The sequence below is a fragment of the Zingiber officinale genome, chromosome 8B, assembly GCF_018446385.1.
Source record: "Zingiber officinale cultivar Zhangliang chromosome 8B, Zo_v1.1, whole genome shotgun sequence".
NCBI classification, from domain to species: domain Eukaryota; kingdom Viridiplantae; phylum Streptophyta; class Magnoliopsida; order Zingiberales; family Zingiberaceae; genus Zingiber; species Zingiber officinale.
The window spans coordinates 82,971,339-82,982,136 of record NC_056001.1 but is presented as its reverse complement, the minus strand read 5'-3'; positions in this window follow the sequence as shown (position 1 = coordinate 82,982,136).

Sequence of the window (10,798 nt, the reverse complement as noted above, 5' to 3'; positions counted from 1 at the left end):
ATCAACAACACACACTATAAGTGATATCATTTCCCAACTTATCGGGCTTATTGATTCATCGAACTAAATCTCACCCATTGATAAATTAAAGAAATAAATATCAAATATATGAGCTTGTTATTATATTAGGATTAAGAGCACACACTTCCATAATAAATGAGGTCTTTGTTCCTTCATAAAGTCAGTATAAAAGGAACGACCTCAAATGGTCCTACTCAATACACTCTAAGTGTACTAGTGTAATTATATAGTTAAGATAAACTAATACCTAATTACACTACGACCTTCCAATGGTTTGTTCCTTTCCATCTTGGTCGTGAGCTACTGTTTATAATTTATAAGGAACCAATAACATGATCTTCTGTGTGTGACACCACACACCATGTTATCTACAATATAAATTAATTGAGCAACTACATTTATCATAAATGTAGACATTTGACCAATGTGATTCTTATTTCTAGATAAATATTTATACCAAAAGCTAGGCTTTTAGTATACACTCTAACAATCTCCCACTTATACTAAAAGACTAAGCTGCCATATCTGCTGCCATACATCTGATTCCCATGCCTTTCAAAAAGCTCTTGCCTTAAGGACCTTAGGTTATCATCTGATGCAATCTAGGCGGCAACAACTTCTCCTCGTTATATAATTTCTCGTATTGGGTAGTACTTGCGCTCTATTGTGTTTACTTGCCTTATAGACTCATGGTTTCTTCGAGTTTGTTACTGCACCATTATTATTACAATAAATTGTAATAATCTTTGGACAAACTAGAAATCATATCTAAGTCTATCTTGAGGTAATTAAGTCATTCAGCTTTTATGGCTACCTCAGAGGCTTGCCATATACTCAGCTTCTATGGTGGAGTCCAGAAAAACACCTATGGTTATCACTCTTCCATAGTTATGACTTTTCCTCCTAAAGTAAACACAAAACCCCGAGGTCGACTTATTATTGTCCCTATCCGATTGGAAGTCAAAATCCGTGTAACCCACAGGGACCAAATTAACTGCCTTGTAAGCTAGCATATAATCTCTAGCGCCTCTAAGGTACTTTAATATATGCTTTACTGCTGTCCAATGTCCTTGTCTAGGGTTACTTTGATATCTGCTAACTATGCCCTTGGCAAAACAGATTTTTGATCTCGTGCATTGCATACATTAGGTTGTCTAACTGCCGAAGCATAAAGAACTGCCTACATGTCCTCAATCTCCTTTGATGTCATCGGAGACATCTCTTTAGATAAAGACGCTCCATGCTTAAAAGGTAAGAAACCTTTCGAGGAGTTTTGCATGCTTAAAACGAGCAAGGATTTTTCGATGTATCAAGCTTGGGATAAGTAAAATATATTTTTCCTTTTGAACCCTTATTACTTTGATCTCAAAAATATATACATTCTCCCAAGTCCTTTATATCGAATTATTTGGACAACCATACCCTTACTTCTGACAACATTTTGATATTGTTTCCAACTACCAAAAATGTTATCTACGTATAGTACAAGAAATTCCACCACGTTTCCATCACACCTTTTGTATGCACAAGACTTATTCGTTTACTCAATAAATCCATAGGTCTGGATTACTTTGATAAACCGGATGTTCCAAGACCTTGAAGCTTTGCCTCAGTCCATAGACTGATTGAGCTTGCACATAAGATGCTCTTAGCCCTTTGCAATGAACCCTTCTGGTTGCTTTATATGGATGCTTTCATCAAGACTTCCATTAAGGAATGCTGTCTTGACATCCACTTGCCAAATAGATAAAAGAATCCGGATAGACTTATGCATGGCTACCAGTGAAAAAGTTTCCTCTTCATCAAGCCTTGCTTTGAAAGTTTCTACCTTCCTGTCTATCCCTCTTTTCCTATTATAGAACTTTTTACACCTAAAGGCTTTTACACCATTTGGTGGTTCTACAAGCTTCCAGATTTTATTAGAATACATATATTCTAATTCTTTTATTCATTTACTCTTTGCCAAGATACTGTATTTTTATTTTGGAGTGCTTCGTCATATGACCAGAGATCAGGTTCATGTCCTCCAGGGATCGAGTCCAAAAACTCTCCCAAAACATGAATCTTTTTAGGTTGCCTAACAACCCTCCCACTACGACGAGGCACTTTCTGCAATTGTGTATCATTTGTGATACGTGTTGCAGTTTCCTTGTGGTATCTCATCTTGTACAGTTGGTACTAGATTAGACATGTCTTTTATTATTTCCTTAAGAACAAATTTTCTTATGGGCATGTGGTTTATTACATAGTTCTTTTCTAAAAATCAGTCATTGATGCTAACAATGACCTTCTGATTTTTAAGACTATAAACCTACTTTCATTTCTCTAGGATAACCCACAAACAAGTGAATTCCTGTCCAACTTATCATTGTCTCTCTTCGGCATATGTGCTGGATTACTTGAATCCGAATATGCATCGAAATACGCTTACGCCTATTCAGCAATTCTATATGAGTAGAGAGTTCTAACTTTGGAAGGTACTATATTCACTTCCGTTTCCAGAGTATATCCTTAAAATGATTTTGGTAATATTCTAAATAACTCATCAATCTACTTATTTCCATAAGAGTCCTTTACCTTCCTTTTTCTACACCATTCTGTTGGGGTGTACCAGGTGCAGTTAGTTGGGATTGAATCCCTACTTTTGATAAGTGACTCCTAAATTCTCCCAAGAGGTACTTGCCACTACTATCTTACCATAGTGACTTTTACTTTAACATTTCTCCGCATCAGCCTTGTACTCTTTGAACTAATCAAAGCACTTAGTCTTGCGGCTCATAAAGTAAATATATTTATATCTCAAATAGTTGTCTATAAAATAGATGAAATATTTGAAACAACCTCTTGCCTAGATAGTCATAGGATCACACAAATCAGAATAAACCAATTCCAACATATCTTTGGCTCCATACCCCTTAGACTTAAAAGCTCCTTGGTTATTTTCCTTCCAAGTAAGACTCGTAGGTTGGAAAGATTTCCACTACTAATGAACCCAAAATTTCATCAGCTACCAATGAATCCTACTTAAGTTAATATAACCTAGCCTTAGATGTCAAAGATATAATTGGTTCATTTTCGAAGGTTGCTTTCTCTTAAGTTAGAAGATGTGTTACTAATTTCCATTTGTTGCATCGTGGGAGTTATTGGATTATAAATTGTCAACCAACATACGAGAATAGATAACTTGCCTATTTTTCTTGATAACAACTTTGTTATCAAAATAGACACAATATCTATTCTATAATAGTTTAGAAACTGAAATCAGGTTCTTTCTAAACTTAGTATGTAAAGACAGTTCCTAATAATCCAAATTTTATTCCTATTAGAGAATAAACCTCTCCCACTGCAACAGCTGCTACTTTTGCAGTAGTGCCCATGTGGACGGTGTTTTTTTTTATTTTCATTTAGTTGTCGGGTTTCCTGGAACCCTGCAATGAATTGCAGACATGATCAATGGCTCCCATATCTACACACCAAGTATCGGTAGATAACTCCACTAAACATGTATCAACTAATGAATAAAATACACCTATATTGTTCTTAGTTCTAAGAGGACAGTCTACCTTAATGTCCAAATCCTATTTCCAATCAATTATAATTGGGACCACTAAGTCTATCCTAAAGTATATCAGCTAGGGATTGACCATCATCCAAAGAATCACAAAAATATTTGGTTAAGACCAACTCCTTAAAAATCCCCATGAATTTTGTATGCCACGTTAGTGTGGACGTATACAAATTCAAAGAGGAAATTTTATCATTTAATTTTATTATCTCGTCAACCTTACTTTATGACGAATAAAATTAATAGTTGGTCTATCTTTAATCAAATATTTGGTCAAGACTCTAAATTTAAAATAATATTGATTCCTCTAACAATACTATTTAAATTTACCAACATCTCAAAACACCGTGAATTTTGCATGCCACATTAGTGTGGACGTATACAAAATCAACATTTGTAAGAGGAGGGTTTTACCCATTAACTATCTTGTCAACGTAACTTTATGACAAATAAAATTATCTCAAACACCGTTAATTTTGTATGCCACGTTAGTGTGGACGTATACAAAATCAATCATTTGTAAGAGGGGTTTTAACCCATTAATTTTATTATCTTGTCAACCTAGTTTTATGACAAATTAATAGTTGGTTTCATTTGGTCACACAAATAATAGCAGTGACTCCGATGGGGAGGATACTATTAGATGTGTCTAAGTGTATACCATTACTTGACACTAAGTCCATTAATAAGATTATGCCCCTTCCGTTGGGGAAGATCACACGCTCTTAATTAACTTCCTATAGTCATCCAAAAATGGAAGTCTGTTCTAGTGATCCGCAAACAAGCTCATCCATTATGGAGGAAGGCACTCAGAGCCAACGCGCAAGCTTGTTTGCATCACTTACAAACCAGTAATGGAGACCATGGGATTTACTTAAAAATCCCTCTCCCACTTAGTTATTTATAAATGAGGAATTTTAACTATGCTAGCCTACTAAACTTGTAAACTAACATGCACATACAGCACAATATAAAAGCAATAAATAGAAAATCTAATTTTCAACTATTATGGCTTTTATCTCTAGTTGTCCTCCGTGTGTTGTCATCCCAAGCTGCTGCCATATTTGGCCACTGCCACCGGGTCTAGCTGTCGCATCCATCTTGCTCCTAGTTCCGCTGCGCCTCTGGTCCTTAGAAGGTTCCACGCTTTGCAAGATTCGATCCGTGACATAAATAGAATTTTACATTTTGATCCTATATTCCTCGAAGGAATGTACATGTAAACTAGATCGAACATAAAATAAAATTTACATCCATCGATCCTATATTCCATAAAAGGAATGTACATGTAACTAGATCAAAAAATAAAATCCTAATAAAACTAAATACAGCTCCTGCTGTATTTTATAATACAATCATGCACACACAATAAAATGCCCTTGACATGTCCAAGGGTCTAATCACACACATAATAACTATAAGCCATAATAGTTGGATCCTGCATCCACAAAGTTAGCACATCCTACTATTAACCTGCCTAAATTATGTATGACATGTGCATAATTAAACTAATACCAAATACACAGAGGCAAAACCCTAGCTCTGATACCAATTGTTGCTTGCTACTAGGAAAACCTAGAGGTTCGACTGTACAAAAATTTTGTACAAAGATCTGAACCTTTTCCTAGCTACCATGTGTTCTTTTAAATTAAATTCTGGATCGCCTGCGGAACTTAACACGTTTGATCCAAAACTTAATCTATTTGTTCTTTTAGGTTTAGACTTGGATCTCCTGCGGAACTTAACACGTTCGATCCAAATCACTTTAAGTTATTAATTCCATTAAATATTAATTTCCATAATTGGTTCTCAGTACTGACGTGGCGAGGCACATGGCCTTCTTGGATATGGGAGCAACCACCACCGACTAGACAAAATCTTTTATGGAAAGCTAATATTTAATTTCCTAAAATAACTTTAGGTTAACCGAAAAGAACAATCAAATCACAAGGAAAAGAAAAACAAAAGAACACTATATCGAAAACAAATTCGAAACACTAAAATCATATGCCTCTTGTATTTGGTATTATTTCCAAAAATAACTAGTATGATGCGGAAAGGAAAAATACTAGTTATACCTTTTAGAAAGACCTCTTGATCTTCTATCGTATTCCTCTTCTAACCTCGGACGTTGTGTGGGCAACGATCTTCCGAGATGATAACCACCAAGCACCTTCTTCTTCCTTGCAAGTTTCGGCCATCAAAACATCTTCTAGGATGAAGAGGTTCTGCCACCACCACCATGCTCCAAGGGATGCTAGAAACAAAGCTTTCTTTCTCTCCTTCTTCTTCTTCTTCTCTAAACTTGATCCGGCCACCATATGAGTCTCCACAAGAAGGATGAGGTTCGGCCATCAAAGAGAAGAAAGGAGGAGAGGATGGCCGGCCACACCAAGGAAGAAAAAGAGAGAGGAAAAATAATAGAGTTGTTAACCATGAAGGCACCTCTACCCTCTCTTTTATAATCCTTGGCCTTGGCAAATAAGGAAATTTAAAAAAAAATTTCCTTAATTCTTTTGCCATTGATAAGGAAAATTTATTTAATTAAAAACAATTTTTTTCCTCATCAACAATGTGGTCGGCCACTTTAAACCAAGCAAAGGAAATTTAATTCAATCAAGAATTAAAACTTTCCTAATTTGTTTCCAGAAATTTTATAAAAAATTTCTCTAATAATTTTTCCCTTCATGATGGTTAATAAAAAGGAAATTTTATAAATTAAAATATTTATTTTAAACATGTGGATAAAAAGAAAGTTATCTTTAAAAAATTAAAATCTCTTCCAATCTACAAATAAGGAAAGATATCTAATCTTTTCTTAATCTTTGTAGAAGCTTTATAAAAGAGATATTTAATTTTTAAACTCTCTTTTAAATTATGAACATGATTAAAAGGAAAGTTTTTACCAAAATTAAAATCAACCTTTTAATCTACAAATAAGGAAAGAGATTTAACTCTTCTCTTAATCTTTTGTAGAATCTTATAAAAGGAAAGATTTAAATTTTATACTCTCTTTTAAATCATGTTATCCACATAAGAAAAATTTTAAAAATAAAATTCCTTTTTATTTTAATAGGGCCGGCCACCTAAGCTTGAGTTCATGCTAGGGTCGGCCACATGAATTCACCCATGAACCAAAACATGGCCGGCCCTAGCTTGGTCTCCAAGCTAGCTTGGCCGGCCCCCTATAGGATGGGTAAGAAGGTGGGTATAGGTGGGTATAGTACTCTATAATCAAGAGGCTACGATAGGGATTGAGAGGAGGAATTGGTTTTGGTCTCCCGATAAAATTAAGCATCCCGTGTTCGCCCCGAACACACAACTTAATTTTATCAATAATAATTCATTCCATTAGAGAATTATTATTGAACTACCGCACCAATCCCAAATTACATTTTTGGGCTCCTTCTTATTATGAGTGTGTTAGTCTCCCTGTGTTTAAGATAACAAATGTCCACTAATTAAGTAAGTTACTAACAACTCACTTAATTAATATCTAGCTCCAAGAGTAGTACCACTCAACTTCATCATCATGTCGGACTAAGTCCACCTGCAGGGTTTAACATGACAATCCTTATGAGCTCCTCTTGGGGAGACATTCTCAACCTAGATTACTAGGACACAGCTTCCTTCTATAATCAACAACACACACTATAAGTGATATCATTTCCCAACTTATCGGGCTTATTGATTCATCGAACTAAATCTCACCCATTGATAAATTAAAGAAATAAATATCAAATATATGTGCTTGTTATTATATTAGGATTAAGAGCACACACTTCCATAATAACTGAGGTCTTTGTTCCTTCATAAAGTCAGTATAAAAGGAATGACCTCAAATGGTCCTACTCAATACACTCTAAGTGTACTAGTGTAATTATATAGTTAAGATAAACTAATACCTAATTACACTACGACCTTCCAATGGTTTGTTCCTTTCCATCTTGGTCGTGAGCTAATGTTTATAATTTATAAGGAACCAATAATATGATCTTCTGTGTGTGACACCACACACCATGTTATCTACAATATAAATTAATTGAGCAACTACATTTATCATAAATGTAGACATTTGACCAATGTGATTCTTATTTCTAGATAAATATTTATACCAAAAGCTAGGCTTTTAGTAAAATAGCATGTCATATCATAACATATAATGTTCTTGTCATATCATAACATTTCATGTTCTTGTCATATCATGAAAAGTGCTCTTGATCCCAACTTAAGGGAAGCATCTCTTAGGCTTTTCATCTTACAAAAGCCTTGCATAAACATAGCATGATGGCACCAAGTGCACATAAAATATACTATATCATAAAAACATAAAATGATAACATGAAGTGCACATTATATAGCATCTCATAAAACTTAACATGATAACATGAAGTGCACATATCAATTAACATGGTGACATAAAAATTCATACCATATCATAAGAGTCAACATCATGCATGATTAAGATTTTGAAACTTCTTACAAGCCCTAAATCATGCTTGGCCGAAACATATAAACATACATCATGGATTTTCAAACAACATGGAGACATGAAATCAACTACCTAAGTCCTCATAATCATTAATCATAACATGTAAGACCTTAGGAACCCTAGGTAGCTTCTTAACCTCATTCTTCTTATCTTAGCTGAAACATGATGGCATGTTTTAAATTTTCCTTTAATCAATTTAAAACATGAAACTTTTGCAACCTACATAGCATAGCAAGTGAGTCCTTTGGAAACCATAAGTGAGGTTCTAACTCTACTATTCAACCTTCGCCGAAACCTCAAGGTGGTATTTCTAGGTTTTTCATGCAACATAAGCCATGGAAATTTAACCTAACATTGCATAGAAATCATATATCATGAGGAAGCATAAAACAAGTATAGTTTAGGTCTACAACTTTCTCTAAGCCTCTAATTCAACCTTGGCCGAAACCTAAAGGAAAGGTTTCTAGGTTTTTCATGCAACTTAAGACATAGACATTCAATCTAACATTGTATAGAAAATCATACATCAAGAGGAAGCATAAACAAGCATGGTTAGATTTTGAAACCTTGCCCTAGACCTTGTGTTCATCCTTGGCCGAAACCTAAGGTAAGACTCTAGGTTTTGTTTATACATCATGTAGCATGAAAACTTAACTAATAACATATAATAGATTATGTATCATGAAGGAGCATAATCAAGCATGTTTAGATTTCATAGCCTTGCTCTAAACCTTATGTTCATCCTTGGCTGAAACCTAAAGTAAGGTTTTAGGTTTTGTTTACACAACATGTAGCATGTAAACTTAACTAACAAAATATAATATATCATGTATCATGAAGGAGCATAATCAAGCATGTTTAGATTTCATAACCTTGCTCTAAACCTTTGGTTCTTCCTTGGCCAAAACCTAAAGTAACGTTCTAGGTTTTGTTTACACAACAGGTAGCATAAAAACTTAACTAACAACATGTAATAGATCATGTATCATGAAGGAGCATAAACAAGTATGTTTAGGTTTCAAAACTTTGCTCTAAACCTTATGTTCCATCTTGGCCGAAACCTAATGTAAGGTTCTAGGTTTTGTTTACACAACATGTAGCATGAAAACTTAACTAACAACATGTAATAGATCATGTATCATGAAGGAGCATAAACAAGTATGTTTAGGTTTCAAAACTTTGCTCTAAACCTTATGTTCCATCTTGGCCGAAACCTAATGTAAGGTTTTAGGTTTTGTTTACACAACATGTAGCATGAAAACTTAACTAACAACATGTAATAGATCATGTATCATGAAGGAGCATAAACAAGTATGTTTAGGTTTCAAAACTTTGCTCTAAACCTTATGTTCCATCTTGGCCGAAACCTAAGGTAAGGTTCTAGGTTTTGTTTACACAACATGTAGCATGAAAACTTAACTAACAACATGTAATAGATCATGTATCATGAAGGAGCATAAACAAGTATGTTTAGGTTTCAAAACTTTGCTCTAAATCTTATGTTCCATCTTGGCCGAAACCTAAGGTAAGGTTCTAGGTTTTGTTTACACAATATGTAGCATGAAAACTTAACTAACAACATGTAATAGATCCTGTATCATGAAGGAGCATAATCAAGCATGTTTAGATTTCATAACCTTGCTCTAAACCTTATGTTCATCCATGGCTGAAACATAAAGTAAGGTTCTAGGTTTTGTTTACACAACATGTAGCATGAAAACTTAACTAACCACAAGTAATAGATCATGTATCATGAAGGAGCATAAACAAGTATGTTTAGGTTTCAAAACTTTGCTCTAAACCTTATGTTCCTTCTTGGCCGAAACCTAAGGTAAGGTTCTAGGTTTTGTTTACACAACATGTAGCATGAAAACTTAACTAACAACATGTAATAGATCATGTATCATGAAGGAGCATAAACAAGTATGTTTAGGTTTCAAAACTTTGCTCTAAATCTTATGTTCCATCTTGGCCGAAACCTAAGGTAAGGTTCTAGGTTTTGTTTACACAATATGTAGCATGAAAACTTAACTAACAACATGTAATAGATCCTGTATCATGAAGGAGCATAATCAAGCATGTTTAGATTTCATAACCTTGCTCTAAACCTTATGTTCATCCATGGCTGAAACATAAAGTAAGGTTCTAGGTTTTGTTGACACAACATGTAGCATGAAAACTTAACTAACCACAAGTAATAGATCATGTATCATGAAGGAGCATAAACAAGTATGTTTAGGTTTCAAAACTTTGCTCTAAACCTTATGTTCCTTCTTGGCCGAAACCTAATGTAAGGTTCTATGTTTTGTTTACACAACATGTAGCATGAAAACTTAACTAACAACATGTAATAGATCATGTATCATGAAGGAGCATAAACAAGTATGTTTAGGTTTCAAAACTTTGCTCTAAACCTTATGTTCCATCTTGGCCGAAACCTAAGGTAAGGTTCTAGGTTTTGTTTACACGACATGTAGCATGAAATGTAAAATACCGGAAAATGACGAATATTAATAAGGGAATTTTCTGGAATTTTTAGAAATTTATCAGGAATTTATCGGAGCTCGTACGAACGAGTTAGCGGGGACAAAAACGGGGCCCGGAAAAGCCTGTTTAGGTTACCCCATTTAAGCGAGGAAAAGATTATATTTATATATCCTTTTCCTTTTATTTTGTTTTATTTCTTTTGATTTACTTGTGTCGCCGTTTCTTCCTTGCCG